This window comes from Loxodonta africana, chromosome 13, assembly GCF_030014295.1.
Source record: "Loxodonta africana isolate mLoxAfr1 chromosome 13, mLoxAfr1.hap2, whole genome shotgun sequence".
NCBI classification, from domain to species: domain Eukaryota; kingdom Metazoa; phylum Chordata; class Mammalia; order Proboscidea; family Elephantidae; genus Loxodonta; species Loxodonta africana.
In genome coordinates this window covers 44,286,507-44,312,051 of record NC_087354.1, presented here as the reverse complement: position 1 = coordinate 44,312,051, position 25,545 = coordinate 44,286,507, and the positions used below count along the sequence as shown (strand labels likewise).

The 25,545-nt window shown below is 43.0% G+C and overlaps 1 protein-coding gene and 1 pseudogene across 1 annotated transcript in view; both read left to right on the top strand.

The window, feature by feature from the left end:
• THSD4 (thrombospondin type 1 domain containing 4) overlaps nucleotides 1-25,545 on the top strand; it is a 688,190-nt gene that overhangs the window by 317,140 nt on the left and 345,505 nt on the right. The gene's annotated exons all lie outside the window — the stretch shown is intronic.
• Nucleotides 17,194-17,312, top strand: LOC111751649 (5S ribosomal RNA; annotated as a pseudogene).

Sequence of the window (25,545 nt, the reverse complement as noted above, 5' to 3'; positions counted from 1 at the left end):
GACGTATATCCCTGCCTAGGGTGTAGGAGACGGACGTGGACCAAGAGCAGAAGCCGTCTGGGAGATTGTAACTGCATCCTGGGGGCAGCGAGCAGTGGGGCTGTGCTGTCATATGAACGGAAAAGGTTGATTGGATGAGGTTCAGATGAAGGAAGCACAATGCGGCTGGGAGGTCACACTGCCTGAAAATGTCACTGAGATTGAGAAAGTGACTGCCCCAGTGTGTGCCAGTGGGACACACTCGTGGGAGAGATGGAAATGGAAGGAAGTGGTGGGCATCTCTGGCAAAGTGTTCACCTGTGGAGCTTTAAGAAGATATGTACACTCACATGCAGCAGCAGTTACTCACTCCACCACTCGTGAGCTAGGTCTCCTGTTTTGATTTCTTATCTCCTCTGACCCCCATCTTCCGCGTCTTTAGAGTGGGGATGGGGGAGGGGTATTGGTGATGGGAGTGGTAGAAGACCTAGCTTCTGTTCCAGGCCGGTGCACCTCAGCGACCACCCACATGTCAGTGGAGACTTGCGTGTCGCTATGATGCTGAACAGGTTTCAGTGGAGCTTCCAGACTATGACGGGCTAGGAAGAAGCACCTGGTGATCTACTTCGGAAAATCAGCCAGTGAAAATCCTGTAAATCACAATGGTTCAGTCCGCAACTGATCATGGGGATGGTGCAGAACCAGGCAGTGTTTCATTCTGTTGTGTGTGGGGTCGCCATGAGTTGGGGACCAACTCCATGGCAGCTAACAACAACAGCCAAAGTGGGGACGGTAATGGTTCTGACCTCGCGGAGTTGTGAAAAGATGTATTTGAGCTTCTCAGAGTGACACCTGTCACAACTTAGTAAGCATTCTGTAACTGCTAACTGTTGTCACTACCTAAAGGGAGGAGGTACAGGCTGAAGATTAAAGACTGGACACACAAAGCGCTTTTTAGCCCTTAGACACATTCCTCTTTGATTCTTCTTTGCCTTTGCACGTGCTGTTTCCTCTGCCTAGAAATCCTTTTCCTCCTGTATCTTTGCCCTGTAGGTCACCTCTCTGCAGAGCATTCCCTGGTTCTGGTGACATCATCACTCCTTTTTCTGTGTTCCCACTTCCTTTGGTACCTTGTGCTTGACACTCTTCTATTCTTGTTTAGGTGCCACTGAGTTGACTTCAACTCATAGCGACGCCACGTGACAAAGTAGAACTGCCCCATAGGAAAGTAATCTTTATGGAAGCAGTTCTCCATGTCTTTCTCCTGTGGAGCTGCTGGGTGGGTTCAAAATGCCAACTAATGTTTAGTTAGCAGCCAACTCCTTAACTGTTGTGTCACCAGGGCTCCTTTAGTACGTGGTAGTGTGGTTATTTATTTATACACTTGACCTCACTGATAGACAGTGAGCCCTTAGAAGACTAACTGGAGCTTAGGAGGTGCTCAAAGAAGTGTTGATAGAGTTGATGACCGTACAGCAGAGAGGGAAGGAGAGGAGCAGAGATCAGAGAGAGAAAGAAACCAAGCGTGGTAACGTGTTCTTTGAATCTAGGTGACGGGTATTTGGATGTTCATTGAATTATCCTTACAGCTATTCTTTAGGTTTGAAATCTTTCAAAATGCAAAGGTGGAGGGAAAAAATAAGACAGATTTGTCCTGATTTCCTTTTTCAACTTAAAGCATTGTTTTTTAGAGAGGTTGGACTATTAGACTAGACTCTGAAGCCTATCGATGCCCCCTCCCCCTTGCTTGGCCTCCCTGGGCTCCTCTGGCTGCTCACAGATGCCACCATGTCCACAGGGTGAAGCTGTCCTCCCTGCCTACAAGTCTTGTCACTCAACTTGTTGGTGATCAACTGGGGTTCTGCCTATAACTAGAAGAAAATCAGATCCCTATATATATGTGAACACTTCTCCCAGTGTTGCTTCTGAAGCCACATTGCATTCTGAATTTTGGAGTCAGGAGGAACAATACCGGATTTTCAAAGAGGAAGCATCGAAACAGTCCTTTGAAAATGTATGTTCAGTTCAGAGACAACCCCCCCCCACCCCGCCAAAAATCCAAAACACAACGTTGTGACTTCCAGGCCCCCTGCTGGGCATTTGGAGAACTGCAGCATGCCAGATGACTAAAAATTCCTTAGGCTCTGCTTTCTGAAAGGTGAGTGTAGAGAGCTGTGCCCTGCTGTCCGCTCCCTTCTGCGACAAGCACAGCTTGAACTGTTAAACTCTGTGTTGAATTAAAACACAAGAGGCCAATGTAATTTCAAAATTAAAGCCACATAGGAAATGCTCTTCAGATGCTCCTATTTTATTTTATTTTTTAGAAGAAAAAGCCTAAGGCACATGCTAGAAGTAGACTGCCACACACCCATTCTGGTGTGGGAGTTGCTTGAAGAACAGGTGCTGTTTCTCATCTGGAATCTCTTTATCCTATGATTATCCAAGTCACCACAGTTAAGTGCTCGGCCGCTAACTGAGAGGTTGGCAGCTTGAGCCCACTCAGTGGCTCCACAGAAGGACTATATACTCCCATAAAGATTGCAACATAGGAAACCCTAGGGAGCCGTTCTGCTCTGTTACCTGGGATCACTGTGAGTCAAAACTGACTCGATGGCACCTAACAACATCTACGGCTGATATGGTACTTTCTGAGATACGAGACATTTTGCCAACACTAAAAAAAAGCTTCTAAGAAATAGAACTTCCTAACATTGGAATAGCCCATTTCCTGTGGCGATGCGTGCCTTATTGTTGCTAGGTGCCGTCATCTGGAGCTCCTGGCATCGTAGGATCTGCCCATACATCACATCACCAGGTGCTGCCTTATTGTTGGGTGCTGTCTCCTGGAGCACCTGGCATCATATGATCTGCCCATACATTGCATCACCAGGTGCTGCCTTATTGTTAGGTGCTGTCACCTGGAGCACCTGGCGTCATATGATCTGCCCATACATTGCATCACCAGGTGCTGCCTGGCTGGTCCCTGACCTCACAGCCACATAGTACAGATTTTCCACATGTACTGCGGCAACCATAGTCCATGTTCTGACCCCTGTCAACTGTCTTAGGAGGAAGCTCTGTATCTTCTCAGATCATCCTTCCAGTCATTTCCAAATGGTGATATAAAGTAGGCAGCTGAATATCCAAACCTGGAGTTCAGAGGATTGGTGGGGATCAGTGTTTTGGCTGACTGGGAAGGGTGATGATTCAGCTTCATGGCTGAAGCCTCAGAAAGTTCTCAGGGTTGTAGGAGTCAGATGTTACCCGTGATAAGGCTTCTTATGATGCTGTGATTTCCTTGTACATCAAAACATTAAGCATGGAGTAAACCTTACCCAAAAATATCCCCCTGAGGTCTTCTTTAAACTAAACAATATTTTAATTCATAAAGAATGCCTGCCTTGAGCATTGTACTCTTTTACAAAACATCTATATAGAATCCAATTGACAACTCGAAAGGTTAGATGGGAAGCATAGAGAGCAATGAGTTTATGTTGATCGTGGAGGAACCATTTGGAAAAGGCAGCGAGAATGGTTGTACAACTTGAAGAATGCAATCAATGTCACTGAATTGTACATGTAGAAATTACTGAATTGGTGTATGTTTTGCTGTGTATATTTTCAACACCAAAAACAAAAATGAAATCAATTTTGCTGAGCTTGGTCAAGGAGATCAGTCCATACGTTATCCCGTTTAGCAAGTCCATGTTCAATATCTCCCCCTAGATGTCTGACAGGGACCTCAAACCTCAGGATAATGAAAATTGAGTTCATTCTTATTATTCTCCCCAATTTCCCCAAGGGAAAATAACCCCATTGTCATTAATGCTTTCTTCTGTATCTCCGTGAACAGAACCCAACTAGTTGCCCAGGCCAGATATACAAATATCAACTTTAATTCCTCTTTCCTTCTCTCACTGCATCCAGTGGTGATGAGGTCCCGAGGAAACTACCTTCTTGAAAGCACTCTGTATTTTGCTCTTCATTCTCCTTCCCTCTGCCTTTCTTCAAGTCTTTATCACTATTCCTGTAGATAAGTGAAGCCACCGCTTTAACTGGGCTCCCTGTTTCTAGCTTTGCCCCTTGTGATACAGAACTGCCAGCGGCATCTACTAAAATACAGACCTAAATGTGTCACTTCCCTGCTGAAAACACTTTCAGCAGTTCCTCCATGACCTTTAGGTCTCTCCTTAATTTTCCAGGGTCCTCTCATCACATACTCTTTCATCTTATACTTTGATCTTTAATACCCTGGTTCTTGGGACATGTCATCTTCTTTTATTTCTCTGTTCTTTTTTACATGCTGCTAGGTTTTTTTTTTTTTAATTTATACCTGGACTACCTTCTTAGCAGGATGTCTTTGGCTGCAGGTAACAGAAAATCCAGTCCAAAAGGCTTAAACACTAAGAAGATTTAGGAACTCATATAACACAAGTCAGAAATCTGGGGTTCCAGGATTGATTAACATAGTAATCCAGTGGTGTCCTCAAGGACACAGGTTCCCTTCATCTTCCCACATTGTCAAACTCTTCGTGGTCTCCTCAGGCCCACTTACTTCCATTCAGGTTTCAGGATGTCTGCCACGGGGCTAGGCATCTCATGTGGGCATGAGGCCCAGCAGAAGAAGGGAGAGTAACTTAAGTTTGACCCAAAAGGGGTCTATGGGTGTCTTGGATGGTCTGTCAGGTGCAGCACGAGGAGTGAGACTCTCACAGGAAGGCCAGAAAACAAACAGAATTTGATACTCGTAAGTCCCAGAGAGGAGACTACAGCACACCCCGCTGCAGGGCCACACCGGGGTTTGCACCCAGAGACAAGGCAGCCAGAAACTGGAGTTGTAGGAGAGGGCTTATTTATAGTAAACAGAGTGGGCTCTTGAGTTTGGTGCACACTGAGGCCTCACTGGTCAGTTTAAAAGCTTCTAGGGCATTAGCGTGGGAAAAGGGAGAAATTTTGTCATGGCGTGGGAAAACGGAGAAATTTTATCATGGGGAACTATGTAGGCACTGGCTGGGAGGGGCAAGGAGTGACCACTACCTTTGAGAAACTGGGTGACAAGATGGCCAGGTCAGAATCTGGGAGGAATTAATGTATGCTGAGGCAGCAGACTGTGTAGGCCACAAATTGGCCTTATGACAAAGAGCCAGTTCTTTCTTGTGTGTCTTCTTTTTAAGAGGGCAGAAACTTGTTCCAGATCCTTCACAGCAGAATTTGCTTCCCATCTCATTGATCGAAACCGAGTCTCCTGTGCATCCCAAACCAGTCACTGGCAATGGGATTTACCAAAGACACATGACACAGGACGCTTCTTCACAAGGCTAACTCCTCGCCCTTCTGGAATGCACAGCCCAGGAGACTCCATTGGGCGAACTTCTCTGACCACCTCCCCTCCTTCTGATGAGTTAGCGTGCCATAGCGCTTATCCCACCAGCAAACTACAAGTGCCTTGAGGTTGGACTGTCTTTTGGCACCTGACACAGTTATTGGTCCATTGCTGGTACTCTGATATTTGTTGAATATGAAAAAAGAATGACAAAATCTGAGTTGTTGTCTCTATTACAAAGGGCTTTCTGCTTGTAACAGAAACCCAACGATAGTGCTTTAACCAAATGAGGGTTTGTTTTGTCATGTAACAAGAACTGCAGAGGATTTACGGGTGTGGGTTGCACAACTTGAGTAATGTAATTGATATCACCAAACTGTACCCCTGAAAAATGCTGAATTGGCAAATGCTGTTATATATTTTTTTTATAACAATTTAAAAAAAAGAACTTCAGGGGAAGATGAGAACCAGGGCTATTTCTGGTGTCTTGTTTCACTGTGCTTAGTATCAGACTGTGTGCTCTCATGAACATAAATTGGCTCTGCCTCCATTGAGTCCAGACAGGAAGAAGGGCTGGGGCACAAAGCACTTGTCAGCCGAGCCTGTCTGTTTTCCTCAGGAAAACAATAGCTTCTCAGCAGCTCTACCTACTTGATTTCTGCTTACATCCCATTAGCCAGACCCAGGTCTGGTTTAATGGGGACAGTGCCAACACAAACAAAGTCAGGGTTCTGTTGTAAGGAAAAGGGGAGGCTGCATACTACGTATGCGTTAGCAGTGTCTGCCTTGGTCTTCTCTAAAGGGTCTCAAGATAATTTATTCTTCATTCGTTGTTCCATCTAGCCAGCTTGAAATAAAACATCAGCCATTAGAAGTTCTCACATGGAAGTACTGTTACATCCTAGAAATAGGCCTTCAATGAATGGCTCATACCATATTGTCCCACATCCTCACTGAGAATGCTGAAAGAGATTACATGAAGCCCAGAGAGATGCCAAGTTTAATCAGAAATTTGGTGGCAGAGACTGGTTGGGAAACAGCCTGTCTTAGCTCAGTTCTACCTCCCTTAACATTCTGGGGCATCTAGTGATTTCACTGCGTATGGCCTTAAAAAAAAACCATTACCACTGAGTTGATTTCAACTCATAGTGACCCCGTAGGACAGAATAGAACTGCCCCATAGGGTTTCCAAGGAGCGCGTGGTGGATTTGAACTGCTGACCTTTTGGTTAGCATCCAAACTCTTAACCACTACACCACCACAGTTTCCAAACGTCTAGAAAGATGTAGGAAAGAACCATGAAAATGATGTTTGCCCACCATGGCCTGTAGTTACCTCCACTCACACCTAGATGGCACTCACTCATCGGTCCGCTAAACGTCTGGTAAAAAAAAAAAAAAAAGTCTGGTAGAAACTGACAAATTCTTGAATCAAGGTGGTGAAAAGTTAAGTATCAGTGGCTTTCAGGCGTGACTGGGTGAATGGATGGGTCAAAGGAGAGGTGGTGAAAACTGGGGACTGGCTGTAAACACATTTGATGATTATGTAGAAATCCCCTCGCCTTCTGTTCATTCTCCCTCATATCCCAGATCTCTCCTGGGCAATCATAGCAGGCAAACTAGGAAACAGACTGGCCCATCTTACCTGGCTGTGCCTCACCTGTGGGCAGCCTCAGCACTGCTCCAGAGGATCCAGAGGTACGTGTTCGTATTGGTCACATACTCTGAGATGGTCATGACAGAGAAGATTCGTCACAGTGGAGACTCAGTTGCCATATTTAGATGGAGAAGGCTTCTGTATAGGGCTGAGTCAGTAACTAGGGTGACTGGCTTTTAAAATAGTCTTCTAGACATAAACACATATATTATTATTCAGCACCACTGATGTTGAACAATTGTTCTACTGACTGACCCAAGTTTTGGAGTATACTGGATATTGTTTCTATGTGGAGGTACAGCAGAGTGATGAAGAACATGGGTTCTGGAATTACAGAGACTTGGCTTCAGGGACAGGTTACCCAATAAGCAAGGTAAGCACATGCTTTGAACATCAACAAAACAGGGGCACCAGTTGTCCAAAGCAAAGACCCATAGAAGCCAAACAGACAGGACAGGAGGAAAAGCAAGCACCACAGTGGAAGGGACCTGGCAGGGCACTAAATGAAATCGACACCATCCTATAAGCTTTGTGTATGATAATAATTATACTTTCCTTTTCATTTTTGGACCAAATGGGTATAACCTCACATTCAGTTCTTTCTCGCCGATCACAGAAGAACGAGCCAGCAGTCCTATAATCACATGACTGTAGTGAACCAAAAGGTGACTTCAGATTGAGGCTGTCTTTGCATTTCTGTCATGCTCTTTTGATCTTTCTTGCCTCCGTCGGGTATCAGCAGTAATCCAATGAACTGTGAAGACGCAGCATCAAAGGATGGAAGGTGAGTGCACGAGCTTTTAAGTATTATTTCAAGACAAAAAACACGCGTGGAGATCTGCAAAGGGCCTGCCCACAAACATTGTACCAGAAATGAATGAAACTATTTCCGACTGCCTTGTTGAGTACGATTTCTTCTGACTATCTCAGATCTGAAGTACAAAATGACATGTTCCAAATCAATTTTTTACTTACTAATTTTCAATTATAAATTTTTGTGTTAATGTCCAGATTTACATGTATATTTTATTTTATAAATTTCTCCTGTTTTATAAATTTTATTTAATTTCAGTTATTCAAATTTATTTCCTATGGTAGAACCCAGTTTTAAAAATGACAGTTTTATCTCCAGATAAAATGAAGCAGCAACAACTAAGTGGAATGCAAAAATGAAAGGTAGAGTAAGATAAAAAGAAAAGGCTTTGGGAATCCCTAAAGACAATTCCAAAATTAACTTCCTTTTTAAAAGGTAATGAATCAGAAGAGATTTCTTCTGTTGAACACCCAAGTTTAATGGATGCAAATCATTGTACTAGTACCGCTAGTGCTGAGATTACGAATAGCAATACAAATAGAGCAGAATCTGTCCCAAATTCTGCATCCATTCCTTGCTGTAGGAAAAAAATTAAGAATGGTGTAGAAAGTGAACCTATTTTAGAATCTGAAATTCTCACATCTGCAGCTGGAAACTCGATGGGGCAGTTCTACTCTGTCCCATAGGGTTGCTATGAGTCGGAATCAACTCGACGGCACTGGGTTTGGTTTTGGTTTTTTTGGCAGCTCCCGTAAATGATGGAAATACTGATCCTGCTTTATGGAATAACTTTTCTTCTAATGATGTAAATTATTGGATCGAGGGCCAAGTGATGGTCAGCATCACAGTGGACCATTTGAAAATTCATGTCGAAAATTTCTGGATGATAAACAAACAAGATTCTGTATCCAGAATGTATTTCTAGGGTTCCAAGTTAATGGTAAAAATTATAAGAGGGAGAGGCTACTGTATTCTCTATCAGTTGGCTCTGTATATTGTTTTGTTTGCAGACCATTCAATCCTAAATCATTTAATTCTTGATTTGCTAAGGATGGATTTAACGATTGGTGCAACTTGAATATGATTGATAAATATGAAAACAGTTCAATTCACAGGGATTGTATGTTGTCATATTTAAACTGAAGACATGGTTTTGGTTTCACTGAGAACTGAAAACACAAATTAACGAAGAACATCTGTATTGGAAAGCTGTTTTGCAATACATTGTTGCTGTCATTCTAAGAGTCGCTGAGCGTGGGCTACCTTTTTGAGGAAGAAATGAAGTGTTTGGGTCCCTACAAAATGGAAATTTTTGGGATTTACTTGAAATCATTGCTCAATTTGACCCATTTTTAGCAGGTCACATCTCAAAATATGGTAATACGGAAAAGGGCAACTCATTGTATGTGTCTAAAATGTCTAAAGAATTAATAAACTTAATGTGATAAAGTTCCATCACCTGTTTTCAGCGAAATAAGACAAACTCAATATTTTGGTTTGTCTGTAGATTTCCACTGCTGATTTTTCTCGTATAGATCAGCTAACTATTGTTTTAAGATATGAGTCTCCAACAGAAAGAAAACTTACCCAGCGATTTATCACATTTACTAGCTTAAAAAGTCACACCAGTGAAGAAATTGCAAATCAAGTACTTCACTAGTACTGAGGTGATGTTTGAAAAATTGATTTTCCTAAGTGCAGAGGCCAGTCCTATGACCATGCTGCCAGCATGTAAGGGTGTTATAAAGGCATGCAACAGAAGATTTTAGAATGTAACAGGTACACCATTTGCATACCAGGTGCTGCGCAGTCACTTGATCTTGTAGGATGTAGCGCAGTAGATTGTTGTCCGGAAGCAGTTGACTTTTTTTTTTCTACCATTCAGTTACTCTACATATTTTTTGCTGCCTCTACTCACCGATGGGCAGTTTTTAAGACATTGAGGCAATGATCGAGTATTCAAATGACTTTCTAATACACATTGGGAAGCGCATGTTGTAGCAACGAGTGCAACCCTGGAATCACACACAGATTCTAGATGCCTTACAGACTATTGCAGAAGACCAGACACAAAAAGGAGATACAAAGGAGAAACTGAAAACATCTCCAGCAAAATGCAAACACTAGAGTATGTATTTATGTTGGTTATGTGGAATAAAACATTGCAGCCATTTTCATCAGATGCATCAAGCTCTCCAAGATTGAGAAGTAAATTTAAAGACATGCACAGATCTCTACCAGTCATCAACAGGGTATTCACATAATTTAAGAGAAGGTTTTGAAAACACAACAAAATAAATACTTCCAAATACTGATTATCAAGCAGTTCACCGTCACAGAAGCATTAGAAAGAAACAAGTAAATGATGGAAGTGCGCCAGAAATATCACTGAGTGTTGGAGATCAATTTCGTGTAACCACATACTACACCATCATTGACACGCTTGAATCTTGCATGAAAAGAAGTTCTTGCGTGTATGAAGTTCTTTCAAATAGATGTTCCTTCTCCAACAATATGGGTAAACCTGATGAAGAATGCATGAAGTCATCCAAGAAATTAGTGCAGGCTTATCCTGATGACTTTAATACGAACCTGTACGGAGAAGCGCAACGATTTCATTCTTACATGAGAACTAAGTTTACAGGTTCAGGAAAGACAGATTTTACTCATGTAGACATGTACGATTCTGTAATAGAAGATAAATTACCATGTGTATTTCCCAGTGTTGAAATCGCTTTATGCATATTCCTAACTTTAATGATCACAAACTGCACAACAGAATGGTCATTTTCACCCGTAAAGAGACCCAGAAATCCTCAGCATATAGCAATGATTCAGGAAAGACCTGATTCATTACCTTTATTACGTATGGAAGTAGATTATTCTTCGGCAGCTTAATTGTAATGAAATCACTGAAGACTTTGTAAGAGCAAAGAATAGAAAGAAAAGTTTTTAATTATAACATGTTAAAGATGAAAGATCTAAAAATAGAGTATAATAATTTGTTGTAATATTTGTTTTCTGATCACTAAATTTTCTTTTATGACATATTTTCATTTATTTATAATGACAGCATTTATTATGAAACAAGTATCAGAATTGAAGTATGAACCGTTTAAAGCAAAACTGGTGAAAGTCAGGTTTTTGTTGTGGGAAATCAACAGTTTTGCATTGATTGTTGAAACAACTTAGTTCACTGACTCGTTTTCTTTGTTGTGGAATATGTGGAATATTCTTTTTGTAGAAAATGTGATATATAGTGAAAAATTTTAGTATCCTGCATCCACTAAAAATTTTATAATCCAGTTAATCTCATTCCTCTAAAATGGCATACACCACTTTTGTGTTAAATTCCTAATATTATAGTCACATTTAAAAAGAAGTTACACCGTGGATTGCTAAGACAGACACACACCCACCTGTATGTGTATAACTCACATATCGCGTGAATGCGTGAGTAAGCAGAGGAGGGGAACCGCAGATTATCAGTGTTTAGGGCCCTCACGTGCCTTATTCTGGCCCTGTGGCCTTAACCCAAAAACAAACCCAGTGTGGCCTTAGGCAGGATAATTAACCTCTCTGTGCCTCAGATAAATAAGGTAATAGTAGAACCAACTTCACAGAGTCATTGTAAGCATTGGGTAAGATAATTCTATGGAAACCACCTAGTACAAGGACTGAAACACAGTTAGTGCTCAAAAAAGATGAGCTATTCTTACTGCCATCTAATCCAAAGACACGAAAGTTGCAAAGAACAGTGATGACAATCAGCTGTTCTCATTCTATACAGGCGTTTCATAATTGGTTTAATTTGAGTTATAAAAAGTGTTGGGAAGCAAAATGAGAAATAAAATTGGACAATAAAATCTGTTACTGTGTCCAAGTTAAAATCGCATTTTAGAAAGAAGTAGACTTACTTGGGGAAAATTGATCTGCACTAAAAATACGGTCCTCAAACTACTAAAAAATGAAATGCAAAGTCATATTAACACCAACTGGGATCTGGAAAATTTATTAGCCACAGTGTCTAGTCTTTGGGTAGCTTCAACCACAGGTGAATAAAAGGATTTATAGAAACGTAGAAGAAAAGTGCTTAGGGCTCAAGGTAGGATAAGAAACTACTCTCTGTAGTAAAGTGATGTGGCAATACAAAGAGATGGATTGTGATTCTGCAGTAGGATGACTCCGGGTGGACAAGAATTGCCACAAGGGAGGTATAAGGTGCAGATCTGGATGGAGTAAAAAGAGAGAACCAAAGAAGGAGGGTTTTGGTGTTGTCCAAATGTGTAAGTCCAGTCAAGAGGGTCTGTAGAACTGTTGTTTCTCTCTCTAACCCAGGCCAGGTCAGAGTGGTGTAGTTAATGAATCAGGTAGTTGGATGTCCATATTGCCTCATATGCTCCACTTGCTGGTTGGCATTGTTGCCTGGAGGAAACTCAGGCTTGGAAGAAAAGTGGACACTCACCCTGCTGGTGGTCTGCGACTGCGGGCCTGGGTAAGAGAGTAATGTCGGCAGCTGAGGGTCTTTTTTCTTGCCCTTATTTTCATCCAGGAGAGTTGAATCTAGTCAGAAAGGACTGGGGGAGAGTAGACCAGGAAACCACAGGAAGAACCTTGAACTTGTACTGAAAAATCTGAGTTCACATTCAGTTTCCATCACTTACAAGTAGTATGCCCATAGATAAGTTGTTTCAGCTCTCTGAGCTTTGGTTGTCTTATCTGCAAAATGGAAATAACAATTCTTACAGCATCCAAGGTAGTATAACAAGTATAAATTAAATAGCCACGAACTGGAGTCTAACTTTCTTCATACTGAGCTCAGATTTCTCACAAGCCTCCATTTCTACGTGGTAGACAGAGTTGTGGGGGCCAGGGATGGTATTTAATCTTGTCCATTGAAGAACTTAGTTACTTCTGGTGTAAAAGTCTCTTTTGGACAACTCTCTCTCTCAGAGTTTCTCCCTCCTTCTCAAGGGTTCCTTCTCTTTCCCACTCTGCATACGTTGCCCTGGGTTGAGTCTGAGTGAAGGAGGCCACGTACATGGCGTGTTGGTGCTGGGGAAGAGGGCTTGTTGTCCTTCCTTGCTGGCTCCTGCTGAGCTGTGGAGCTGTAGTTCGTATCACATGGTCTTTGGGCATCTGCCTCTATTCCCTCTGCATCTTCTCCCGTGTGTCTCCTGCTGATCTAACTCTTGATCTGTTTTCTCTGTACAGTTGAGGGCTGGTGGACTCCAGGCCTCCCTCACGCCCACCTCACTAGCTCAGCTCCACCTTAACCCCCGAGCCTGCTGCCAATGCTCACAGGCTCGCAGCACCCACTAGGCCCTCCACTCCTTACCTCTTGTCTCATGCAGCCACACACTGGCTTCGAGGCCACTGTCTTAGCTTTCTTTACCTAGACTCACTGTTTTTTGTCTCCTACAGTTGTCCCATGTTGCTGGGGACACTTTGGGAAGTGGTCTCCCAGCTGCCATTTTTCCATTTGGTAAAGAAGATACAAGTCCCCTTGGCTTTGCGGGGGGGGGGGGGCATAGCTTTCTAGAAGTTTCTATCCCCTACCTCCTGTTTCTACCCTGCACTGGGTGAGGGCTACTTGTGGTGAAGGAAAAGGTTCTACACCTGAGACTATACTGCCTCTCTCTCTTCCTCTCCTGGCCCTTGAAGGGCTTTCTACCCCTTGTGGCAGGAAAATACCCAAATGCTATAGCTTGTCCCTAACTTTGGTTTTCTCCAGTCCAAACCCTTTCAGAATTCAAAATGAAATATTCTCTCTCTCTGAAGTACCTAGGTCTTACAAGTCAAAAGTGTTTTGCTGGAAAACTCTTCTACATGAAATTGGCTTCAGGAGCTGATTTGTAGTACCCTTTGTTCTTGGATGTCTCCATGGGTGGAGAGGCCCAGAGCAACACAGTATTACCTACTACAAGTGAGTAATACGTTGGATAATAATTTTAAATAGGACTTGGTGATATTCCGGAAAACCTAACTGTTGCTGTCAAGTTGATTCCGACTCATTGTGACCCTGACCCCGTGTGTTAGCAGATATAAAATTGTCGAATACTATGCCTGGTAGGGAGCCCTGATGGCATAGTGGTTAAGAACTTGGCTAGTAACCAAAAGGTCAGCAATTCAAATCCACCAGCTGCTCCATGGAAACCCTACGGGGCAGTTCTACTGTGTCCTATAGGGTTGCTATGAGTCGGAACTGACTCAGCGGGACCGGAACTGACTCAGCGGCACCTAACAACAAACAACAGCATGCCCGGTAAACAATTGGGTACTCAGTGAATGCTTCCTGAGTTTTGGCATTGAGTAACCACTATGAACTTGGGTGTTCTGAAAAAAAACAAAGCTGAACTAAACTAAAACAACAGTTGTCTGCCTTGCTGGTGGACTTGTGCCATGAAGGCGTGATATTCGGACATGGAGGGATGTGGGTATGTGGCAGCTGTGAGGACTCTCTGATGGGAATCTAATGTATATATATAAAAAAAAAATAATGTATAGACACATTAAAAAAAAATTCACTGCGGTGATCATTGCCTTCTTGTGCTGCGGCCATCACAGCCACCTGCTGTGACAACCCCCAGAGATAAGACCCTCTAGGCATCTCTTCCAGGCAAGGTAATGTAGGATAAAAAACTCATGGCCATGGAGTTGATACCAATTCCTAGTGACCCTATAGGACAGAGTAGAACTGCCCTGTAGAGTTTCCAAGGCTGTAATTTTTTCAGGAGCAGACTTTCACACCTTTCTCCTGTGGAGCTGCTGGTGGATTCAAACTGCTGACTTTTCAGTTAGCAGCCAAGCACTTAACCACTGCACCACCAGGTCTCCTTGGAACACAGGACATTTGTTGCAAATGAACCTTGGTGCCCACACTGGGTGAACGCTCTTTAGAGCAAAAGAACTGTATGGAAAACAGCTTGGAAGAAATGGTCACTTAAAATCATTCTTCCCTCTCTTGTTCCTCTAGGAAAGAAAATTTAAAAAAAAAAAAGAGGAGGAATAAAACTTAATGCTTGAGTCGAACAAGGCAGTTTCTGTACATTGATGTAACTGGATAGCTTTGAAAAGGAGGGTGGGATCATCCTTGGGCTGGAGCTTGGAGCTTGGCTGCCAACGAAAGAGGCGGCCTGGCCCCTCTCCCAGCTGTGGGGCTCCAGGGCCGAGAAGACCACGCGGCCCCGCGTGTGACACCTTGGTCTTAAGATACTCTAATTTATAGTTAACGCCTTTTAAGCAAACAAGAGGGAGAAAAAAAATCTGGTTCATATTATGGTTACTTGCACTGAAGGGAAGTCTGGGAGTTCAAAGAAAAAATGTCCCGGGAAAAACACAGCCTGTTAAAATGCATTCGAAGTGGTCAGGAAGGTAACTGAAAAGAAGGAGGCTTTCTTGGTGTGATCTAGGCAGCCCAGCTCCTCTCTTTCTGCCCCTCTCCCTCCGCCCCTCTCCCTCCTACCCTCTCTCTATGTGACGCTAAGGTCATTCCAAAGAGGAACCAAATGAACAAGAATTTGTTACTAAGCCACGCTAAATTGATTGAATAAATGAAAACACCAAAGCGCAGTTGTGTGGATAAGGACAAGAGGAGTAAGTACGCTTTTCTTCCAAAGCCAGGAGCTTTTGAGGCCCCTTTAAAGCTTTGTTTAGGAGCCCTGGTGGCACAGGGGTTAGGTGCGTGGCAGCTAACCAAAAGGTTGATGGTTCGATCCCACCCGGTGGCTCTGTGGGAGAAAGACCTGGCAATCTGCTCTTGTAAAAACTACAACCTAGAAAACCCTGTGGGGCAGTTTTACTCTGTCATATAGGGTTGCTATAAGTTGGAATCGACTTGACGGCACTTGACAACAACAGAGCTTTGATTCTCAGTATGACCCTTCTCTGGTGTGATTTGAGGGCGGTAGGGCTCCCTCTCCCTTCCCACACCCAGAATATCCACTCATCTGCTGATCATTTGGAGCTTGGCGTTCTACCATTAGCAAGTTCCCAACTGGCTCCTCTGGGCCGAGGCATCTTTCCTGCCCTGTGTGCTTGTTGGAGGTCCTCAGAGTAGGAGAGAGGAGGGCCAGGAGAAGCTGGAACTTCGCTGTCCCCATCTGCCCTGCCCTAGGCCAGGCTGGAAGGTTTTCATATTTGATTCAGGGGCAGCAGCAGAATGACTACATCGGAAGGGCGTAGGGTGGCAGACTGGTTGGAAGGCATCTAGGAGCTTGTCTTACAGCTGTGTTTCCTCAAGAAGCATATGGTGTTTACTTAGGCTGCACCTTGAAGTGGGGAGTCCCTGGGTGGTACAAACAGTTAACAGTCTTGGCTGCTAAACAAAATGTCGAAGGTTCAAGTCCACTCGGAGGGACCTTGGAAGAAAGGCCTAGTGGTCTACTTCTAAAAAATCAGCCATTGCAAACTCTATGGAGCACAGTTCTACTCTGACACATATGGGGTCGCCATGAATCAGAATCTACTGGATGGCTGCTGGTATGCTGAAGTGGAGGATTTGGGGAGCTGAGGGAGAGTATGGTGGAGCTAATGTCCCATATCTCCACCAGCTATACCCTGACCTTGTTAACTTCATGAATGGGGGAAGCCCCTCTCTTAAAAATCCACCATCACTGCACCCCCCAGGACAGCTGTACCTTCATGTGGGGCCACATGCCATCAGCCTGATGCCCAGCACTGGGGGTTCGTTCCTTTGACCTGAGGAATTGGCCTGTAATGAAATGCTGTGCTCACCAGTGGTAAGACACATGGGCCTCTTATGGAAGTAACTCTGTGGTTGTGATCCAGTACAGATGAATCCCACTTTGGTTGAGACTTAAGGGAAAAAAATAGGAGCAATAAGGGAAGGGGCAGAAGTTTGACACGAGTCAATGCTGAAAGGGTGATGGGAGGTGCCAGAGACAAAACTGCCCAGGAATGAAGCAAGGGACAACACATTTCCTGACAGTCCTTGTGGGTCCTTTTGTTTCTCTGAGCAACAGAGTTGTTGATGCCCACCTTGTCTCTCTGAGGGTACCTCCCTTTCTTTCTGAGTATGCCAGAGAGTCAAGGGTTAAGCTCAGCCCATTTTGACCCACTGACCTTTAGACTGAGACGCCTTTCGCCTTTCGTAAGCCAGGTCAAATCTCCTAGTATGAATGGAATCCCTGGGTGGTGCAAATGGTTAACATACTCGGCTGACAACTGAAAGGTTAGAGGTTCAAGTCCGCCCAGAGGCAACTTGGAAGAAAGGCCTGGAAATTTGCCCCTGAAAAGCCAGCCATTGAAGACTGTATGGATCACAGTTCTGTTCGGACACACGTGGGGTCGCCGTAAGTTAGAAGCCACTCAGTGGCAACGGGTTTGTATGAATGGCAATGTTATTTTGCGGTATTTGGTTTTGGTTTCTTTTCCTCTTGTGACTTACTTTTTGGATAACTTAAATAAGTTCACCACCCTGAACGCGCCCGATCTTGTCTGATCTCGGAACCTAAGCAGGGTCGGGCCTGGTTAGTACTTGGATGGGAGACTGCCTGGGAATACCAGGTGCTGTAGGCTTTGGAAACCCTAGGGGCATAGTGGTTAAGTGCTATGGCTGTTAACCAAAAGTATGGCAGTTCAGATCCACCAGGCGCTCCTTGGAAACTGGGGGGGCAGTTCTACTCTGTCCTGTAAGGTCGCTGTGAGTCGGAACCAACTCAACAGCAACGGGTTTTTTTTTTTTTTTTTAATAAGTACATTTAAAATGCCCCATATTAAACATCTGAAGAGAAGAGCGCTAAGGAAGCACACCACGTTTATTCATGTATTTTCCACCCTGTGCCTTCCCCTTCTTCTCACATTTTAAGGCGGTCATATGCATTTCTATTCACTTCCTCATTTCCTTCACTTTGGAGAGAATTTTTGCCAGCAGCAAAAGGAGCTGCCTAAAAGTATTGGTTAGATGGGGAAGATACCTAAATGATCATATTTGCTGAAATAAAAGGGAATAACATTGTTTCTTGAATAGTGGTGATAAGTGAGGTGCTCCGTTAAATATATTACCTGCGCATCTCACCAGTCCCAATACCATCTTAATTGGGTAGATCCTATTATGATCCTCATTTTACATATGGGAAAACTGAGGCACACAGAAGTTTGGCCAAAGTCCTGTACCTATTCATAGCTGAGTCAGAAATCAAGGCCCAGATAATGTACTTCAGAGTCCGAGAGCCCCACCCCGAGGCTGCGCTGCTTCCCAAAGTTTGATTCCTTCTCAGCAAGCCCTTCACTAGAAATTGAAAGAGTTGGAATGTGTCAGGGAGGTGGAATAGTACTGGATGAGGAGTGAGCGTAATTTCTGCTTTGGATTACAGCATGTGGGTTCCCTCTGTTTTTACCTCTTTCCATAGCTGCAACCAAGAATTTCTCCCTTCAGAATGCCATCTAGGGGAACTTCTATTATTTAACACACCGTTGTTAGTATAGCTCAGAATGATGAGGGCTTAGGGGGAGATGTCATAGGGCTATCGGTGGCCTCCCGTCCATAAGCTGCGGCTTCTAGCTGATGTGTGACCTTGACTCACTGGAAAGGTGAGATGTGGAGTCATGAAAATCCAGTAGACAAGGATGAAGGTACCGTGATGTGTAGAGTTCTATCATAGCCCCTAAAAGAGCTGGCTTGGGAGGGAGCCAAGACTGCCAATGGTGACGCATGTATTTCCAACCTTGTTCATTAGCCTGGGGCTAGGAAGTAGAACTTCATCGCCTGGAATAAAACCAAGATTCCTTGCTGTAGCTGACAGGGTCCTTTGTGATCTGGCCCTCCTCCCTACCACTCGCCCAGCCTCAGCCACCTCAGTCTTCTTGTTCTTGGATCTTGTCGAGGCTGAGCCTGCCCCAGGGGGTGATACTTCCTAAGATCTCTGCCTGGAGCACTCCACCTGGGATCTCTGCAGGGCTCACTCCTTCCCTTGTACGTCTCTACACAAAGCCTCCTCCTCTGAGAGGGCCTCCCTAACCAGCTAGCTGATCTCCAGTGCCACTCCCTCCATACCACCACCACACTGCCCCCTCATACTGCCTTATTTTCTCCATGTTGTTGTTAACTACCATCCAGCTGGCTCCAACTCATGGCAATCCCATGTATAACAGGACGAAATGCTGTCCAGTCCTATATCGCACAATGTTCTGTTATGATCCATAGAGTTTTCATTGGCTAATTTTCAAAAGTAGATCACCAGACCCTTGTTCCTAGTCTGTCTAAGTCTGGAAGCTTTACTGAAACCTGCCCACCATGGGTGGCCCACCATGGGTGGCAAAGCCTCCAGCATCATATTGTTGTTATCTTGTACTATCAAGTTGATTCCAACTCATGACAAGCCTACAGCGACCCTGTAGGACAGAGTAGAACTGCAGATTGCTACAACTTTTTCCTGTGGAGAGGCTGGTGTGTTCAAACCGCTGACTGTTCAGTTAGCGGCCAAGCGCTTTAATCACCACGCCACCAGCATCATCACATCATAGCAACATGCAAGCCACCACAGTATGGCACTTATTATTATTCGAGATTATAGTATTTATTCGGTGATATATGTATGGTATGTCTTTGCCACCGGGCCCTGAGCCCCATGAGATGCAAACTCCTTGTCCATCTTGCTCGCCGTTGGATTTCTAGCACCATTACAGCGCCTGGCACATATGTGTTGAGTGAATGAATGACTTCAGGTGGTCTTTGGTATCAACGATTACCAGACTCCTTTACTAGAGGATTCCTGGGCTTTTCTAGTCCTGGTGTAAACTTAAAACAATCTTGTGAAAATGTAATCTTGGTATAATAAATCTCTTTTGCGTATGCCTTAGGTTAATGGCCATGGGTAAGCTATCATAATTATTATTAACATTCCTCTTATACAGGTGATAAAACTGAAGCTCAGAGAATTTAGGTGACTTGCCAAAAAGCATACAATCTTTAAACGAGGATCTTAAGATCTAAACACACATGGAAATATGATTTGTATGTCTGTTGTTACATAGTGGAAAGAGCTTAGAATGTGAAGACAAAAGTTAAATTTAGTTTTAGTTTATATTTTAGTATATTTATGGAAATATTATCAAAGGAAACATATTTTCTTTTCTAAACTTCAGTGTTCTTATCTGTCAAATTGAGTATAACACTACATTCCTTCAGGACTGTGTTTGGACTACATGTGATAGGATGTGTACTCAGTAGAATGCAGGGTACCTGGCTGTTGTTGTTAGCTGCCATTGAGTTGATTCTGACTCATAATGAACCCATGTGACAAAGTATAACCGCCCCATGGTATTTCCTAGGCTGTAAGAAGATTTACAAAAAAAAAAAAAAATTTTTTTTTTTAATCTTCATGGGAGCAGATTACCAGGTCTTTTCTTCTGCAGGTTGCTAGTGGGTTCGAACTGCTGACCTTTTGGTTAGCAGCCAAATGCTTTAACCATTGCACCACCAGGACTTCTTGCGGTACTGCTTCTTGTTGTTGTTGTTACGTGCTGTCAAGTCACTTCCGACTCCTAACGTCCCGATGAACAACAGAATGAAACACTGCCCAGTCCTGTGCCATCTTCATGATCGTTGTTAATGCTTGAGCTCATTGTTGCAGCCACTATGTCCATCTCATTGAGAGTCTTCCTCTTTTTTTTACTGACCCTCCACTTTGCCAAGCATGATGTCCTTCTCCAGGGACTGGTCCCTCCTGATAACATGGCCAAAGTATGTGAGATGAACTTCGTTATCCTCGCTTCTAAGAAGCATTCTGGCTGTACTTCTTCCAAGACAGATTTGTTTGCTCTTTTGGCAGCCCATGGTATATTCAGTATTTTCGCCAGCACCACAGCTCGAAAGTGGCAGTTCTTCTTTGGTCTTCCTTATTAATTATCCAGCTTTCACATGCATATGAGGCGATTGAAAACACCATGGCTTGAGTCAGGTGCGCCTTAGTCTTCGAGGTGACATCTTTGCTTTTTAACACTTTAAAGTTACCTCTTTAAAGAGGCCTTTTTTAGTAGATTTGCCCGATTCGATGCATTGTTTGATTTCTTGACTGCTGTTTCCATGGGTGTTGATTGTGGATCCAAGCAATATGAAATTCTTGGCCACTTCGGTCTTTCTCCATTTATCATGATGTTGCTTATCAGTCCAGTTGTGAGGATTTTTATTTTCTTTATGTTGAGGTGTAATCTGTACTGAAGGCTGTGGTCTTTGGTCTTCATCAGTAAGTACTTCAAGTTCTCTTCAATTTCAGCAAGCAAGGTTGTGTCATCTGCATAACTCAGGTTGTTAATGAGTCTTCCTCCAATCCTGATGCCCCATTCTTCTCCATATAGTCCAGCTTCTTGGATTATTTGCTCTGCATACAGATTGAACAAATATATGAAAGGATACAACAGTGATGCACACCTTTCCTGACTTTAAACCATGCACTATCCCCTTGTTCTGTTCAAAGGGCTGCCTCTTGATCTATGTACAGATTCCTCATGAGCAAAATTAAGTGCTCTGGGATTCTCATTTCTTTGAAAGGTTGTCCATAATTTGTTATGATTCACACAGTGGAATGTCTTAGCTTAGTCCATAAAACACAGGTAAATATCTTTCTGGTATTCTGTGCTTTCAGCCGTCATCCATCTGACATCTGCAATGATACGCCTTGTTCCATGTCCTCTTCCGAATCCAGCTTGAATTTCTGGCAATTCCCTGTCGATGTACTGCTGCAACCACTTTTGAATGATCTTCAAAAAAAATTTTACTTGCCTGTGATATTAATGATACTGTTCAATAATTTCCACATTCAGATGGATCACCTTTCTTTAGAATTGGCATAAATATGGATCTCTTCCAGTCAGTTGGCCAGGTAGCTCCCTGCCAAATTTCTTGGCACAGACAAGTGAGCACTTCCAGTGCTGCATCCATTTGTTGAAACATCTTAACTGGTATTCTGTCAATTCTTGGAGCCTTGTTTTCTGCCAGTGCCTTCAGTGAACTTCTTCCTTCAGTACCATCGGTTCTTGATCATATGCTACCTCCTGAAATGATTGAATGTCAACCATTTCTTTTTGGTACAGTGACTGTGTGTATTCCTTCCATCTGTTTTTGATGCTTCCTGCGTCATTCAGTTATTTTGCCTTTAGAATCCTTCAGTATTGCAACTCCAAGCTTGAATTTTTTCTTCAGATCTTTCTGCTTGAGAAATGTACTACTAGATGGGTTCAAACTGTCTACCTTTAGGTTAGCAGTCTAGCACAAACTGATTATGCCACCTAGGGAACTTAAGGGTACCTGGTAGGCACTTGGTAAATGTTGGCTGACTTCAACACACCTATTTCTTCACCTGTAAAATCCTACGCCTACCTGTTAGGGTTTTTATTAAGCTGAAACAATATAGTACTTCATGAAATATAAAGCATAAGGCAGATGTCAACTGATTATGTAATTGTCATGTCTTGAAACACTGAGACATCCTATAACTTGCTAAAAAAAGAGAAAAAAGTGGTGATGAATATGTTCTATTCATCCTTAGACATTAATGGAAGAATCATTCAAGGCATTTATGTTCTTGTCCTATGAGGTTTCTGCAACTTCATGCTTTATATACAGGCTTTTTTAAAGAAGCTTCTTACTCTCCCGAAAACTTGAGTCTGTTACTCATTTACAATAATACCAAATTATAATAATACTACGATAGCCCAGTCACAAATTCTGTAATTTGCGGAATATTCAGATGGAACTTTCCCTGCTTGAACCCTTAAGAATACAGGTATTAACTTCCTAGATTCTTCACCATTAAAGCTTTTATTGAAAATATTTGACAATTTATATTTGAAGGAACTGAAAGGTACACTCTAGATAGCTCTTCATGAATTCCTAGCTTTGCCTTTGTCAGTTCACTTTGAGTCTTAAGTAGTGGTCAGTCTTTTCATTTTGTTATTCTTGTCTGTCTATTCATCATGCTCCTTATCTAGACACCCAGCAGGGAGCCCTAGGGCTCTCAGGCGTGGGTTTCAGTCTGTTTACCTTGCTTGATGCAGACTGAACTATTTCTTCTGGAAGTTTCCCTCAAACAGTTGTATCTCTTGCATAAAACAGAATCTTTGAAGCAAGAGTTATTTTTTTAGATTCCTTTTTAATCTGAAAAATTCAAAAGGACCCACACATACAGACACACCCAAAGTAAAAATCAGCTGTAATCCTCATGTTTAAACAAAATATATATAAACAGATACTTTTCAGTATTGACCTTGGGTCTAAGTTCTGGCTTTTCCCTCACTGGGCTGGTGGTTGTCTCTTTTGTGAAAACAGAAAAGGACTCCTTTGTGACAATGACAAATGTTCCCTGTTTGAGCACAGTTCAGCTACCTTATATGCAGTTATATGTAATAACCAATGCTATTTCAGAATAACAGTTGGGTTTTATGAAGGATTAAGCTATTGTATGGAATTCTGAACTGGAGAGTGGCAGGTACATTAATGAATTCTGGAGAGGTGCAATGGTTAAGCGCTCAGCTGCCAACCAAAAGGTTTAAACCCACCCAATGTGGCTCTGCGGGAGAAAGACCCGCTCCTGTAAGAATCACAACTTTGGAAACCCTATGCAGAAATTTTACCCTGTCACATGGGGTCGCTATAAGTCAAAATTGACTCAACGGAACCTAACAACAACAACGTTATTAAGCCAGTAAGCTTTTCACTTTTTATTTTTTGGACGATGCTCCCTCTGAAAGTCTATATATTCAGTGTCACACAGCCTGGATCTACCTAAGCTCGTCCTCCACTGTACTCATCCATACCTTTTGCATCCCCAGAGTGACAGCACTTTCTTTCTTTGTTTAGGTATATATATGTATATATTTTTTAAATGTACTTTAGATGAAGTTTTACAGAACAAACTAGTTTCTCATTAAACAGTTAGTATACATGTTGGTTTATGACCTTGGTTAACAACCCCATGACATGTCAACACTCTCTCTTCTCAACCTTGGGTTCCCTATTACCAAATTTCCTGTCCCCTCCTGCCTTCTAGTCCTTGTCCCAGGGCTGGTGTGTCCCTTTAGTCTCGTTTTCTCTTATGAGCCTGTCCAATCTTTGGTTGAAGGATGAGCCTCAGGAGTGACTTCATTACTGACCTGCAAGAGTGTCTGGGGACCGTACTCTCAGGATTTCTCCTGTCTCTGTCAGGCCACAAGTCTGGTCTTTCTTCTTGAGTGAGACTTTTGTTCTACATTTTTCTCCAGCTCTGTCCAGGACCCTCTATTATGATCCCTGTCAGAGCAGTCAGTTGTGGTAGCTGGGCATCATCTAGTTGTACTGGACTCAGTCTGGTGGAGGCTGTGGTAGATGTGGTCCATTAGTCCTTTGGACTAATCTTTCCCTTGTGTCTTTAGTTTTCTTCATTCTCCCTTGCTCCCGAAGGGGTGAGACCAGTGGAGTATCCTAGATGGTTGCTCACAGGCTTAAAGACCCCAGATACTACTCACCAAAGTAGACTGTAGAACATTTTCTTTCTAAACTATGTTACAGCAGTTGAGCTAGATGTTCCCCCAAGACCTTGGTCTCCACAGCCCTGAGGCCAGCAATTTGGTCCCTCATGGAGTTTGGATGTGTGTATGGAGCATCCATGACCTTGCCTTGCACAAGTTGTGCTTGTTTCCCCAGTATTGGTGACAATACTTTCTACCTTTGGCCTGTGTCTGAGTTTTTACTTCTAGCCACGCTGATGTCTCCCTACGAAAAGTTCTATGGCTTCTTTTTGATGTTTCTCTGTAGCTTTCCCCCCTCCACCCCTTGATCTCTGTGGCCCACGATACTGACGGTAGTTATCTTCCTCAAGAATTCCTAAAGGATTCCCTAAGAGCCTGAAATGCTAGGCCAATTGTTCTGAGCCTACTCATGCTAATAGAAGACATAAATCACCTACCAGCATCCACAAATATATAGGTAGATAAGTAAGGAAAAGAAGAAATACAAGTAGCCTGTATTTTTTTAAAGCAAGCCATTGGCCCCAGATAACCCCAGGAGTAGATTAAAATGATATATTAAAAGGCATTTGAGCACCATGCCTCTTCCTCCAAAATTAATGGATTGGTGTACATTCCACATTGTATTCATTATAGCTCTGCCTGCCAGCAGGGCTGGACGATGTGTGCATGTATTTGCACACTGTGGAAACAGTAGCTTGGTTTATGAGTCCTCAAGTCCTGAGCTCACCTAAGAAGCTGACAGTAATGCCTGTGACTCTATGGGAGCTGATTTATCTTCACTATTTAAAGTCAACTGATACTTTTCAGTATTGACCTTGGGTCTGAGTTCTGGGCTTTCCCTCACTGGGTTGGTGGCTATCTCTTACTAATGAAAATAGAAAAGAGCCACCTTGTGACAATGACAAATGCTCCCTATTTGAGCACAGTTAGCTATCTTTAGTATTTAGTGTTAGGATCACTTTACCTTGCTGATGTCTGCTCATTGCCACCAAGCTAGAAGGGACTGGAAGTTACTAGAGTTCAGTTTGTTGGAGGTGCTTACCTAATCATCATTGTGTGGGGAAGTCAGTCCTGGAAAGGCCAGATAAAACCTATTGTCCTCTGTGTGGCTTCCTGTGTCCCCAATTCACCCATGTTGGCTCCCTTACTGGGGACCCTTCTATTTAACCACTACAAAAAAATAATAATAAGTTTTACTAATTGTAGTTCTGTATTAAACCCTCTCTATTGCTGCATAACAAATTACTCCAAAACTTAGTGAACTAAGTTTTTATTATTATCCCACAGAGTTTCTGCAGGTCAAGAA